Raw genomic sequence first — 15,668 nt, 5'->3', positions numbered from 1 at the left:
GATTGGCCCCTTCCGTTCCTCTGTCTGAGGTTTACATTCACACATATGTGGCAGTTGCTGCTTTTTTGCCACGTTTTAACCTAGCTACTTAATAAAATACCGTGAAGAATAATATCAAATACAGTCAGTCATTTGCAGAATGTTTTGTTCAATCTTTTATTGCTTGTTTGGAAACCAAGATATTTTATATTGTCAGTAGCAACTTGTCATAAAAAAATAAAATACAATTATATATGACAGTTTGAATATATTAACAACTCTTTTGTAATACAAATAGTTTAAATATAGGGAAGAAGAATAAATTATGGCTCAGCACAGGCTCACTTGCTGTCTTGAGAAGGCAACTGGAAAATAATGCCCTGAGAATGAGGTAGCAGGATTTTAAATACACAGAATACAAATATATAAGTTAAAATGTAAAATGCAAATTCTAAGCACTGGCCTCTTATTGTAGGTCGCTGTTAAATTTAAGCATATGTGTTCCTAAATCAGGACTTTGGTCTTGATCAAATCATTTTTAGAACATACACTATAAAATAAGTTACCTTTAAATAAAATACAATAATAAATAAAATCAAACTATATTGTACCGCTGAACTACTAAAAGCATCAAAGCAGTCCAATAAACTGTCAAAATTGTACAGAATCCTGGATTTTTACTATTAATGATTTAAAAGGACACTATCAATATTAAAGTCATATATTAAAAATTATTTACCTTTTGTACTAACAATACTTGGATTATTACATCTGAAAGAATTCCCACCCCTTGATTGTTTGTTATTTTGTTCAACACTTCCACTTTTCTCAGCTTAGAGAATGAAACTAAAATGGTCTGATTATAATCAATTTCACTTTCTAGTTTTAGCTTTCCCATCAGCATAACAGGTATTTCTAATAAGAGCTGTCTCCGTGGGATCTAAGACAGTCTCATGCATGACACAAACTTGAGCTCAACAGGGCACTGTAGAGGAACATTTAAACCCCAGTGAAATGCTTTCATAGGTTGTTTTTTTAAAAACATGTCTTGAAAATATTTCTATTGGACTTTCTGATTTTTTTTTTTTGTAGTTTTGGTCCCTTTGTGAAGATGGTGACATGCGCTGACTTTATCAAAGGGAATAACAAGCAGCTACAACCACCCTCTGCCTCCAAAAATCAGACAAATAAATGACATCCCTACCCATTATGGCTCTGTTTCAGGAAAGCACTTAAGCATGCCCTTAAATTAAGTCTCAGAGTAGCAGCCGTGTTAGTCTTTATTGGCAAAAAGAAAAGGAGGACTTGTGGCACCTTAGAGACTAACAAATTCAGTGAATGCATCCGATGAAGTGAGCTGTAGCTCACGAAAGCTTATGCTCAAATAAATTTGTTAGTCTCTAAGGTGCCACAAGTACTCCTCTTCTTTTTTCTTAAATTAAGTATGTGAATAAGTGCTTTTCTGAAGGAGGACAGTTTCTTGAATCAGGTCCTATGCTCTGTAGTCTGCTCTCCCCTATCACAGCTCACCTTCTCCTCCAGGGGAATACCGCCAACCAATTTAGTATGGCAATAAAAGCATTTTTATGAAATACAGATGACATGTACCCAAGTGCAGAGGTCACACAGAAAGCCCCCGAGAGCTCCCCTGTGTGGCCTTGACAATGGAGTGGCCATGTAGGAGCTCCAAGCCTGCCCATTGTAGGCTGACGGGATGCTGAGGTCAGGAGGAGGCTATTGGCTCCAGTGGTATAGAAATCCCAAGGGCAAGGAGGGACTGATGCTCTCTCCTGCCACTGAGCTTTTAGTTATTTATTTTAGGTACACACAGAGACACACACATATATATATATATACACACACACTGTGCCTCAGCAGAATGTCTCCGGGCATAGAGTGACAAAACTAACCATGCCAGTGTACCTTGAGGAATAGGCCCACAATTACGCCACTTGTATGATTCCCATTCAACAAGGTACTTAAGCACATGCCTGACGCTGAGCACGTGAGCAGTTCCATTAAAGTCAGTGGAACAAATCACATGCTTACAGTTAGGCATGATATGCGAAGTACCTTGTTGAACTGAGGCACAAGTGCGGAAGAGGCAGCTTCACGTTTGACAGACAGCGCAAATTAATTTTAGTGCTGGCCCCTTTACAATTCAATGGAGCATTGGCATTGGGCGGGTTAGCATACCAATCAATGGACACTCACCTGTCCAAGGCTGAGGAAGAGCATGTTGCATTTATCAACGTTACAACCTATTTTAAGAGCGATTAGAACAGAGATTAATGGGCAGTTGGTTTTAAAACATCATCTGCAGCCAACAGCCTGATCAAACGTTGGTTTAATTTAGTTGACTCTTAAGTTTCTGATGAGTCCTTGGGTGTAGTTTCCCAGCTGAGGCAAGAAGTTTCTCAGATAAATCTCATCTCCGTTTTCCAAGGAGCAGTTCTGCTAAAGAAACCAGGTCAGAAATGGTTAGACAAAGCTACCAGCAATTTTCAAATCACTTAAAAAACAAATGGCCATTTGTTTGCTTTATGAGCCAAATACGTAAGCAAAACCAGTTCTGCAAAATAACCGCCTGCCCCTACTGACAGTGGAGACAATGACTGGAACTTGGAATGTAAATGTTAAGCTCTCCAGGTCATGGACTTTCTCTGTATGTCAATAAGATACCAGTAGATCTACAGAGCTTTACAGATAATAAATAATACTAGTATGTTCTGTTCAATTAAAAGAGGGGTTTACTACGAACCTGGAGTTCAGGAATTTTGCCTTTCTAGGAAAGGATGATGAGAGAAGACCTTCAAGTTCAGAAACAAGGGAGCCCCTATCCTACTTATTATATTAGGGTTAGCATTAGCTATTTATATAACATCCCCAATGTGCCAGGTGCTTTACTGATAGTAAAGGGCCTGCCCTTTATAGGCTACTGAATATGTTTTTCCGCAATCTGATAAAGATTCAAAGGTTGTTTTTATTTGTGTTTTGGGGAAGGAAGCAGAATATTATTTCATTGCTTTACTTGCATTAAGAGGACACGTTTCTAATCCATTACTGAATGGCTCACAACTACCACAAATCTGAGCCATTCTAAGATAGGTAGAAACCTTTCTTTAAATGCTCTGAGCAACATTTATTTCCATGACACTAACGGCACCGGATTTGCTATGCATTCATGATTATTACCATCCTCATAAAATCTTGTATGTGCCTGAAACTGATTCTTAAGATCTGGACTAGCTTGTTGTGAGAATGCTTGAGGTTCACTCTCCGACTCCGAGTGCAACTAAATTGCAAAAAAGCACAGGTTTAAAATACAAATTGGCTGTATAACAAATAGAGCTGAGGCATGAGACTATAATCAGAAATGAGAGTATAATCAGAAATGCCTGGCCAACACGTTCTGAACTATACTATGGGCTTTCAACAGATACTTACGTTTCTTTCATGCAGACTGAGCAAATTGCTTAGGATTGGTTCGTAATAATCTTTACATTTAGTGACGCTCTTCAGAGTCTCTAAGGCTTGGCACAACTTTTCAGACTCAGGCACCTATAAAACACAAGACAGCAGGAAAAATGATTAAAACCTTTGCAATTGCTATAAATGGTCACACCCAGCTAATGGTTTCTGGATATCTCCTCCCATTGAAATCAATGGGAAATTAGCCATTGACTCCCTAAACCAGAATCCCTTTAGTTACCCTTTACAGAGTCTCTTTAATCTCATTCTAAATCCTTCCTATATGATAAATGACCTTGGTTATGCACATATATTCGGTGTAGTCTTTATAGGACCTTATGTAGCCACAGAGCAGTTCCATTGACATGAAGTGGCTACACTAGCCAGTTATCAGACGATAACAAGATGCTTTTGATGAGCATTTATGAATTGTCAGGCCTGGGTATTATTTTAAACATGGCCTGTGTTTAAGTCATCCCTGTGCTATATGAAAACTTAGCAGAAATTGCACACCATCTACCAACTGGTATATCTTTTAGACATGTTAACCACTGAGGTCTCCATTTTGGCTCACGTAAAACAAGTCTTTGCTGCAGATTTGTGTGTAGACATTTCACTAATGTTGTATTTTTAAACCAAATTAGTAAAACAGTGCAAGTTTGTGTGAAGAAAAGCTAGTGGTACTTGTTTAATTTCTGTTTGCTAACTAATACAAATACTGTTTATATATAAAATTAAATCTTTAGTTATTTCTGTCTATGTCTTAAATATTTTTTTCTGTATACCTATATATCATCTCTTACCTTTGGATCAGTGAATTTGACCCTCATCACTCTGGTATTATTGCAGGGTATCTGGAAAAGCAACACAAATGATAGCCATCAGAATAAGAATTTAGAGTGATTCAAAGCAAAACAGTGTGTGTGTCTGGCAGTTTTCAGCAGACTTGTGCTTTTAGTGTAACCCCAACCGCAGTACAATCAAGCAAAGCTTTGTGAACAATTTCCCTATCATTTCCTTTGGGAGCAAGAAAACCAAACCAAAGAAATAAGTTAAAACTAGAGTCTTAAATAAACTGAATATTTTTCAACTTCACATAAACATCACAAAGTTCTCATCTATTGTCTAATTAGTCACATCTCCATTTTGCCTCAGTTAGTGGTCTGGGCAGTGCAGTTGTTCCGAGTCCAACAGACTTCTTGGGTGCCAGGTGCTCGGGATCTCCGGCACCTTGCCTAGCACACAACATACCATACCCTGTTGTGTGTTATTTCTTACACCACCAGTTAGTTGTTCTAGCCTCATAGCGGCTTGATATTATTGCTATGAGGCAAGTCCTGTCCTCAGTCATACAGGTGTCGCTCCCATGGACTCAAGTGGATCTAAAATTAACTCCTAGATATTAAGCATTAAGGATGGGAATTTTCAAATATTCCAGTAGTGCAAAGCACGGGGTGCAGTCGCTGTGGGATAAGAACATGCCTCGGGCGTCTGACAAAGCAGAAGAGTGACCCAAGTGTGGTAAATTTAAACACCTCTCTCCTTATTGGAGTGTGTGACTTCACCTCAGATTTGACTTTGAGTGATCAAACAAACAAGCAAAAAGGAGCTAGCAGGCAAAAGATCGAAACTGTATTTCAGGATATCATCACAACCTTGATTAGCCAATCAGATTACTCCTTCAGTCCTGCCCATTTTCAAAATATAGATACTACATACGCATAGGTTAATATTGTAACAGTTGTTATTACTGTTTGCTAGAGCAAAAGAGAAAAATGTATCTAAACAGAACACAAAGTATCAGCTGTGTAATTACAAAGGTGAGACAGTATTCACAATGAATAATGCCTTCGGCCCAAATATTTAGGCACGTACTTAACTGGAAGGAAACTAGTCATCCCACTGAAATCAATGGCTCTACTTATGTGCTTGCAGTAAAGCGTAGATGTTTGCAAGAATGAGGCCTTCTGTTAACAGCTCCAAGGAAGAAAATATGTGGCAGAATCTGGCCTATAACTATCAAGTATATATTATGCACTGGAAACCAATAATTACAAAATGCTGATACATTTCCTTAGGTATCATTAACGACAAACATTATTTACCTGAGCTCCTGAACTTAGGTTGGTGATTCTCTTGACCATCTCTTTCATGCTGGTTTCCTGGCGAGTAGACTTGAAAAAGGTACTACTCATTGGTCGGGAAGAAATATGATCTATCAGACAGAAAAGAGCAAAAGTTGCCTTTAACAAACTGAACATCTTGGATTGCCTGGTCACAACTCTTTGTATTGCCTGGTTAGAACCGTTTGAAGCGCTCTCAACGTTGATGCACCTTGCAAGCTAATTATTTTATAGTGTATAAGAGGAAACGATGATGACGTAAACTAACTATTCTGCTGTATGGATTTTGATGACACACAAAGAGATTTATTTTTAAACAAACCCACGTCACTTGATCTGATAAGGAGTTAAACATCACAACAGGGTTACAACATCACTGCATACTAAGTGAAAACAATAGTTTGCTATTTGTTACACGTATTTACATGTAAAAAAAGTGTTTTCCTCTTAATCATTTTTTCCAAACCATCTACCAGGTAGACCTTGATGGGGAACTCATGATTTGGCATATTTGCTCTGTGTCCACTTCCGAACCACAAAATCATTTTTGCTTTTATCAGATCTAGTGAATAATTATTTCTGGCTGTAAACTTAGACTCTGTGATATAGTATACATATCTATTAATATGCATAGCAACATGCAGATAAAATACAGCCTACATATAGAAAACATTATCTGACAAACCATGTCCATTATTGTATGTAATAATATACTCTTAGCAATACACAAATCCTTGATTTTTTATTGTTTAAAATAATTTTATGTATCATCCCCCATTAAATAAAAACAAATAATATTTAATAAAACCCCAACCTCTTAAATTGCATACACACAATAAATTGCCAGTGACCAAAAGCTGTGGATCACACCCGTTATTAATATACATATAATACATACCTTACTTTTATATGTTAGATGGCTTAAAAACCAAATGCATTACTATACAGCAATATAGTCTATTATTAATATGCGTATACTCTGTTGTATTATTTATAATAATGTTAACTACAGAAAAGATTCCCTCCAAAGTGCACAGCAAAATAAAAACAAATATAACGAAAACATAACCACTCTCTTAAAATACGTGCACACAAAACAAATTACAAATGCTATGAGTATTTCTCCCATTTAATCCATGTCACTAGAATTTCACTATTTCAAACTTTTGTTTTTTATTTTCCAACATTTCCACCAGTTTAGTCCTTGAGATGAGGATGTCAGCTTTTTTCCTCAGGGTAGAGCATTATTAAGGCATCTGTTCAAGTGTCAAATGAAAGAGACAAGGTGGGTGAGGTAAAATCTTTTATTGGGCCAGCTTTTTTGGTGCAAGAGACATGCTTTTGAGCTTCACAGAGCGCTTCTTCAGGTCTCCTGCAAGCTTATTATAGGAGATCCGAAGAAGAATCTTTATTAGAGCCGGGTGGGAAATTTTAGCCAAAACTTTTTTTTTTAAACAAAAAAATAAAGAGCTGATAATGCTGAAATATTTTGTGAATTCAGGCTGATTTGGTTAAAACACACAGTTTTGGTTAAAAAAATCCATTTTGACATTTATGAAATTAAACATTTTTATTTTTTGGTTCAAAATGACTTTTTGGGTCAGAATTTCTTTGATTTGTATTTGAAAAGCAACACAAAACATTAAAAACTGTTCAAAATCAAAATGTAACCAATTTTTCCCAGTTTATTTTGGCTTGACTGAAATTTTTTTTCGATATTGCCAGCACACCAAAAAATTGGTTATTGGCACAGCTGTAATCTTTATTACTGGCGATGAGGCATGGTCCCGAAAGAGCTCAGTTTGAAAGCTCGTCTCTCTCACCAACAGAAGTTGGTCCAATAAGAGATATTATGTCACTCACCTTGTCTGGCTAATAGAACCCTCCCAAGTCACTTTGCAGAGTGAAACGGCAGCTAGGCACTTCGGAGATAGGCTTTTGTGATTGTTTGATGTTAGAATTTTATTACTTTGTAACAAAAATGTTAAGGCCTGTACAGACACTACTAAAACCTTTATAGTGATATTGGTTATCCTTATGACTGGGGAGGGGGGTGGCTGGGCCACATCTCAGTAAGTGGTGTTGCAACCTGGTGCACTGGGTCACAGGGCTGCTCAGGTTTGGCCTGCCGCCTTTCCACCATCATGTGCAATGGGCAGCCAGGCCAAACCTGAACAGCCTTACGACCTCAAGTGTGAAGGTGCAACAACTAGAGCAGGGAACTGGCCCAGCCTTGCCAGCCAAGAGCTGCAGGAGCTTCTGCTGCAGGGTCAGTTTTTTTGATTTATACATTGTTTTTCCATTTTATTTTGTGTTATTTCACCTGGGGCTCTACCTGCTGCTGATAATGCTGCGTTAATTCCCTCTGGATGGCTTCAGCCTAGTACGACAGTAAGGTCATCTTGCACATCCCCAAAAGTGGGACCAGTGAGGGAGACTGGCTTTGAAAATGTAAAAAAAAATTGATGACTGGCTTTGAAAATGCATCTATCAAGAGAATACATTGAAATGGTTCTTGCGAGATTGTTACAATGGCTTTAATCAAATTTTATTTCATTTATATTTCCTCAATGTGTGACAGCTGTCGTCTTGGCCAACACCCCGTGGATTAAACTGGGGACCTTGTGACCTAAAAGCATGCACTACTATAGCTTGAACTTAGCTTTCTAGCTGGGACTGTAACAGACTTATAACTTCTGTGGACTGGGCACACAGGGGGACCTATAACACACACTCACTAGGGGGTTACATAATCACTTCTGAAGACTTAACGAACAGTTCCAATTAATTTTAAATTCCTTCCCAAGCATTTCTAATGTTTAAAAGGTGCAGTTTTATCTGTCTAGTATATGAAAAATATTTAAACAGCTGCATTGTTTTAATGCAGGTGGCTACAAGCTATGCTTTTTATTTTTAAAGCCTAAATTGGATTTGAAAGAAACCCTCAATACTTATCAAGACGTTAAACATCTGCAATGACCTCGAAATTGGTCTAACACATGAAGTGTTCTTTTTTTTTTTAAATTGTTCTATATTCTGTGACCTGGACACAGAATACAAGTCTATCACAATATCTGCAACAGCTAAACCAGGGGCATCCACAACTCTTTTCAGCGGCCCGAGTTCTGTGATGGCTAATATGTAATAGTTTTAAGTTGGAGCATGGTATTTCCCTTTCAGCCTGAACTTTGAATATTATAGACTAGTATTTGGTGGACACATTATTCTAAGAGAAGCCAAGGTATTCCATGGTACGAAACTTTTTCAGGAACAGACGTAAGTCATTACATGCTTTCTAACACAGTTTTAGAAAAACAAGTCTCCAAAGGCACATGTGCTTTGTTACTTACTAAGAACTCTGGCTTCATTTTTACACCTGAGCATTATGGCTAAGGCTCAGATTTGGTCAGGGATATTTTTAGTCAATATCATGGACAGGTCAAGGGCAATAAACAAAAATTCACAGCAGCCTGTGCCGTCCGTGATATTGACTAAAAATATCCCTGACCAAATGGGGAGGAAGGGGGCTCCCCTGGCCGCTCCGGGGGGTCCCCTCACCAGCTGTGGTGGCTGGAGCAATGGGTGGTCCTTCATCACCCTCAGCAGGTGAGAGCTGCGGGGTTCCCCTGCTGCCCAGGGGCTAGGAGGTGCTGGGGGCCTGCCGCCAGCAGGGGCTGAGAGCTGTGCAGCCTGTCAGCTGACAGCTCCAGCCCCAGGCAGAAAATGTCACGGAGGTCTCTGGAAGTCACGGATTCCATGACATAATCATAGCCTTCATTATGGCATATCCTCTACCGCACCTGGCTTAATGCTAGGCATATAAAAAAGGAGGATTGTGGGTTCTGGAGCTAATTATATTACCTAGTTCTTTGCCCAGCCCTAGCCTGAAGCCCAGATTAGACTGTGGAAGCTGCCCTGAGGATCATAGTGCTGGTTGGAAACTATCTGACAAAATGTTCTGCTGTCAGAAAATGCTGCATTGGTGTAAATTAAATGCTTTGTGGAAACAGGTCGGTTTTGATGAAATGTTGTATTGGAAAAAGATAGAAAAAAAGGCATTTTATTAACACTGAAATGTTCTGTTTTGACCTTTTAGGAATGCAATGGTTTGATTTGCCATTTAGAAACAACTGTTAGTTAATGTCTGTATATTAATTGCATTGTATAAAATAAAGTCAAAATTGGAATGAAACATTTTGATTTTTGTCCAGTGTTTCGATTGACCTAAAACTAAATTATTACTGGAATGATGTTTTGTGGGAAATTGAGAAATTTCTGTTTTCGTTCCATTTTGGAATGGAAAAAAATTAAAAACTACGTGGAATTGCCCACAAAATGGAAAATCCACTTCCCACCCAGCTCTAGCTCAGACCCAGCCAAGCATTGGGTCACTCCTCTACCTGCCCACCCCACCTTCTCAGCCAGAGGTCACAGGGCTAGAGATTTAGAAATTGACTAGGTTAGGTGTATGCCTACCGGAGACTCCCCATTCTGGAGATTTCTCCAGTTAAGTGGTCAAAGTCAGTCTCTGTTCCCCCATGCTGTTCAAGATGTCCAAAGGAGTCTTGTTCCAATATTATTCTTATTAGTGAAATCCCTGCACAGTGATTGCAATGGCACAGAAGAGACATAGGTAGTTCTTGATGCAAGGAGTTTACAATCTAAAAACCTACTGCCCAAGCCTGATGTAAGAAAGCAGAAATTCCATGATCTCAGGGAGTTTGATGGTGCCAACTCTGGAGAGGTGCCTGTCATATTTGTCCACATTTGTGACTGGAAAGTGAGTGATTTGGGGTTGTTAGGAGAATGTCTCCAAGGAGTTTGGAGTACTAAAAGCACAACAACTAACTGCGGTAAATATGGGTCTATCACCCAGGAGGGAGATAAAATCTTTTACCAGACAGATGACAGAATCCGATTCTAGATACTGTAACAGTTAAAGAGCTGGGGAAAGCCTACCATACTTATGTCAGTTCAGCCAGTGTGGGTGGAATGCAACAGGGGAGCCTGCGGAGAGAGATTCTAAGAAACAGCACTAATCTATAGGTTTAGTTACCAAAATACTCAAGGTGGAAGAAAAGCGGGCTTATCAGTTGACCCAGTATGGTGGTGTGATGGGGGGAAAAGGAAGACAAAACTTCGTTCTACAGATCAGTCTCTGATTACTGAAAGTACTAAAGCAAATTCAGCAACTAAGGGTATGTCTACACTGCAATCATGGGGTGTAATTTAATCTAGCTATTTCAGGTGCTCGAGCAGTGAAGCCATGGCAGCGTAGGCCTCGGCATGGCCTGTACAAAGCTGCCTCTAACCCGGGGTAATTACTTGGGTTGCTAGTCTGAACTGAAGACCATCCTGTATAGCTTCACTGCTCCAATACGGACTGCAGTATAGCCATATCCCCAAAGAAAATGATAAAGCATCGTCTCCCCCCACCCATCTTGAATTTGTGCAACAATTTACAATTCTATTTTTGTTTGACGGAGAAGTGTCGATTCTTTTTGCTTCTACCTTGGACTCTGTGTTATGCTATCCTGGGAATGCCACAGAGAGTCACTTCCAGCGAAGGGGAACTGAGGTCCGTCTTCATTCCAAGCTTCCTTTCCCAGGCTTTTCATGCAAATTTAGGTATTGAAACATTAAACAGCAATTTGTGCAAGCAAACATAAGTCCACGAATGCATGTGCATTTATGTGCACGCAGATATGCTCTTTCCTGTTGAAATATGGCCTTGGATGGTAGATCTGGGTTTTTGCTCATTAGCAGAGTGGGTGAAAAACTTTTGAAATGAAACTAAGCAAATTTCACATGGATTTGGCTTTCATGAAAAAAAACAAAACTTAGGCCATGTTCACTAACAGGGAGGAAGGGTCAGAAAGAAAACATTTGCTTTCTCTTGCTGCTGGAAGTAGGTGGGTGAGAGCATAATCAATTTAATTTAAATCAGTGCAAAAAAATTAGCTTATTTTTTTAAAAGCAGAGATAAGGTCCAAACCAATATAACCCCCAAATCTGGGGAAAATGGGAAGCTTGATTAAACTTCAGGACTAGTCCATACTGAATCTCTACAATGGGTTGAGCCAAAATCCAAACACGCCTGCACTCTGAAGGGGTTCTGATCTGGATCCAAACTTGGGAGCTCAAGTCCATTAAAAGTGGCTCTGGGAAGCGCAAGAAAGCATTCAATTTAGCGTGCTGTTCAGAACCGTATCTACCAATGTGATGTATATTTCATTTCCTCTTTACTCCTAAACGCATTTATGTGAAAACAGGATCTTTGCTTCTGAAGTGGACACATGCTCCTGCTTTTTCCCAACTGCAAGGCATCATTGTCCCTCAATTCACAGTGACCAGCTGTGATATGTCAGAGGGACTAAGGATTCACCCTGAGAGCAGCATTGCCTGTAATAAGCCAACACCCGTGTTATGAAGTGGTGCAAAACTGCAGTGTTCTCTCTGCCCAGTAACAAATATCAGATAATTTGTTGTTTTAGATTGTCTGTTCTTCTGGGACACACTGTCTTGGTTTGTGTCCTGCATAGTGCCAAGTATAGTGTCAGAGCTTAATAAATAATAACATTGACCAACTTTTCCCGTTTTTCTCTGCCCAAGAGAGGCAGCTGCTTGTGAGGGCATGAAGCCCCATTGAAAGATACTGGAAAATTAAACTGTACCTACAGCGAAGGCCTTTTGAAAGGTGCGTAGCACTAAAGTTGAAGCTGAAGCCACTCTGTACCCTACAAATTTGCACACAGGGCCTTTGGGGGCTCCCAATTAAGACTCTGTGTTTCCACGTTTGTGCTTCTGGATGGTGACACTCTTGAAAACAAAGGGATAGCTTTGAATGCCTAATAAGGTCTCCATTCCAACTGATGACAGACAACTCCTCACTTCCCCCTGAGCACACAAGACAACCTTACAGCAGTGAAACTATCTTGAAATGAGCCTTTACTGTTTAAATAACCCAGAGCCATATCTTATTGCTTAAGTTACGGTACAGTATATGGAAAGCTGGCACAAGGGAGCTGGATGTGTTAAACAGTTACACTGATAGTAAGCTTTGGTTTTCCTTCTGCATGATAGTCAAAGTTTTACAGTGCTGTCACTTACCACCTCACTAGTAATCCTCCTCTTCCCCAGTGATTGATGAAGACTTTCTTTTTCCATGAACTTCTTTCCATGACTCTTTTTTTATATCAGGGGTTGTGTACATAGGAAAATTTTCCAGTTATACCAATATAATGACACAGGTGTAGTTAAAGCACTATAAATATACAAGTATAACTCCCAGTGTGGATACTTATAAACTAAGCCTGGAAAAAGGACTCCTACTGGAATCAGAATAAGTGTGCCCACATGGGGAGTTATATCAACATAACTTCACATACCACCTTATTATTGTAAGGTTGCTCACCACTTCCCAATATAAGACTCTGTTTACAACTTTGCCAAACTTCAAACATTTGGGCTGAAGTTTTCCATGCTGGATATCTGCCTCAGACTGAAATTATTTCTAAAAATTTCAGCCAGAACAAGTCAGTCATTTTGGAGAACGAAGCTAAGGAAACGTATGTTCTTGGGTTCATATTAAAAAATTCTTGAGACATTTTCTTTGAAATGCTCTAGTGCTCCTATACCTTGGTGGAGGAACCTGAAATTTGGCAAGGGGTTGACCTTTGTTTCAGGGATGTGCCTTTTGCCATCCCCAAATCTGGCCCTATTACAAGCCTTTTAAAAACTCACTGTTTGCATTTGCTCAGTGGAGGTTTGCTAGAGCTTAACAACTAAAATCTCCAAAAATCTGTCCTCCCTGAGCCTGCTAGGTTCTCACACCCCTAGCACTGATTGGACTGTACATGATCCATCTCTTCGGAGTGCCTGTGTGTAGCTGGATACTGCACACACTGGCCCAGACTGATTGAACATTGTCTATCCTCTCACAGCTCCTATGTGTGACCAGCCTGCACATGAGCGATCCCCACAGAGCAACCAAGCATGCGCCAAACCCAGGGCTACAGGGGCTCAGGACTTTCTCTGTAACTGCTGCTCTGGGCCAGATTGTCTCTCCTTTAGATGCCCCCCACCCAGCCACGTGTCCACAGGGAAGAGGAAGCTGTTTGATTTGAATGCAGAGAGGACAAAATCTGGATCAGTGGGTAGGGAAAGGAATAGACTAGGACAAGGAGTCTGGTGACACTGGAACCGGAGTGTGGAGGGAGAGAAACTGGAACTGGGAGGGGAAGCGTGGCACCAGTTGGGCAGAGAGGCTAGAAGTGGGAGTCAGGGAAACAGAGACTGGAAGATGGTGATGGAAATGATGGCGGGACTGGAAGCCAGTTCGAATGGGGCTGAGGGAAACACTGAGCTTGGACATGAAGGTGAGTGAGAGCTCCCTCTACTCTGGTCATGAATCAGAGCAATATAGTAAAAGAGGCTGTTGTCTGTATGACCCCCAACAGAAGTTGGAACATGTGTATTGAATGAGGCAGGGGACTTCAGGAAGAGATAAGGGAGTCCCATGATAAAGGCAGATCAGTGCTTCCCTGGAGAACTGGATTCTATCCCTGTCTCTGCTACAGTGTTACTATGAGATGCTGAGCAAGCCCTTTCAGGCGATCGCTAACTGTATGTTCCTCATTTTCTGGGTGTCCCCACCTGAGAGCCTGGGTCACGACTTACAGAAGTTCAGAGCACCCAGAACTTAAGCTGGGTGAAATTTTCATGTGAAATGTTTTTCACCTCACAGGGGTTATGTGAAGAAATATTAATTACTGTTGGTGAAGCCCATGAGGAAATTAATAATTCTATCTTCATTGCAGGTTTTGACTAGGTTATAGCAAATAAGTCATGTGTCCACATATTGAACAATGAAGATAAAACAAAATATTGACTCACTGAGTACTGTCCATTCTGGGCACTGAATGAGGTCTTTTGGAAGAAACAGCATGCGATCATGTAGTTAAAGACTGTATCATAATGATCATGAGCTTCCAGTACGATGCTGTAGCCAAAAGGGCTAATAAAATCCTTGGATGCTTAAACAGGGGAATCTTGAGTAGGAGTAGAGGGGTTATTTACCTCTATATTTGGCACTGGTGCGACCGCTGCTCCAGGACCTCCATCTATGCAGCTTAACAAAGAGAAGGTTAAGGGGTGACTTGGTTACCATCTATACGTCCTTACATGGGGAACAATATTTAGAAATGTGCTCTTAAATCCAGCAGACAAAGGTATAACACAGTCCAATGGCTGGAAGATGAAGCTAGACAATTCAGACACAAAATAAAGTGTAAATTTTTAACAGTGAGGGTCGTGAACCATTGGAACAATTTACCAAGGGTTGTGGAGGATTCTCATCACTGGCAATTGTTAAATCCAAGACTGAAATTTTTTCTAAAGGAGCTGCTCTAGTTCAAAAGGAATTATTTTGGGGAAGTATTATGGCTTCTGTAATACAGAAGATCGGCTAGATGATCACAGTGGTCCCTTTTGGCCTTGGAATCTATGAATGCATACATCATTCCATAACTTTTGAGTGCTTGATTTTGTAATTTTAATAATGTTATTTTATGACTTTTCTGAGCATGCAATACAAGTCTAACTTTCCTGTGTTGACAAGCCCTCAGAGAGTATAGATCCTCACAGAAGGAAGAATTTTTCTAGAGTTCTTGATTGTTGCACTGATCTTTACTTTTAGAAGATGATGCAGGAGTTAAATGAATTTTTTTAGAACCTGAATAGCACCAAACATGAGTCACAATATATCTCATGTCAGCATGTGTAGTATCTCTTAATCAGTGGTTGATTTTATATGCCGTTTTGATAAGTATATTGGCAGTATACCACAGTAACATTTTTAGTAAGCAAATCATTTGGCTACATAAGCAAATGTAAATGATTGGTACAGAAAAATCCAAATAGGTATTTATTATTTTAGATAGGTCAATTTTGATGGAATGAGAGACTAAGTAAAATTGTAAATTGTATCAAGTTAGCCAAAGTTGAACCTTTCAGTTCTCATGTACAAATAGATGATAAAATATTGGTTAGATACATGTTGGCCAAGTAGTTAGCACAGAATTGTCATACTGAAAT

This window comes from Natator depressus, chromosome 8 (genome assembly GCF_965152275.1).
Source record: "Natator depressus isolate rNatDep1 chromosome 8, rNatDep2.hap1, whole genome shotgun sequence".
Classification (NCBI taxonomy): domain Eukaryota; kingdom Metazoa; phylum Chordata; order Testudines; family Cheloniidae; genus Natator; species Natator depressus.
The sequence above is the reverse complement of the archived record's forward strand: the minus strand, read 5'-3'. Positions refer to the sequence as shown.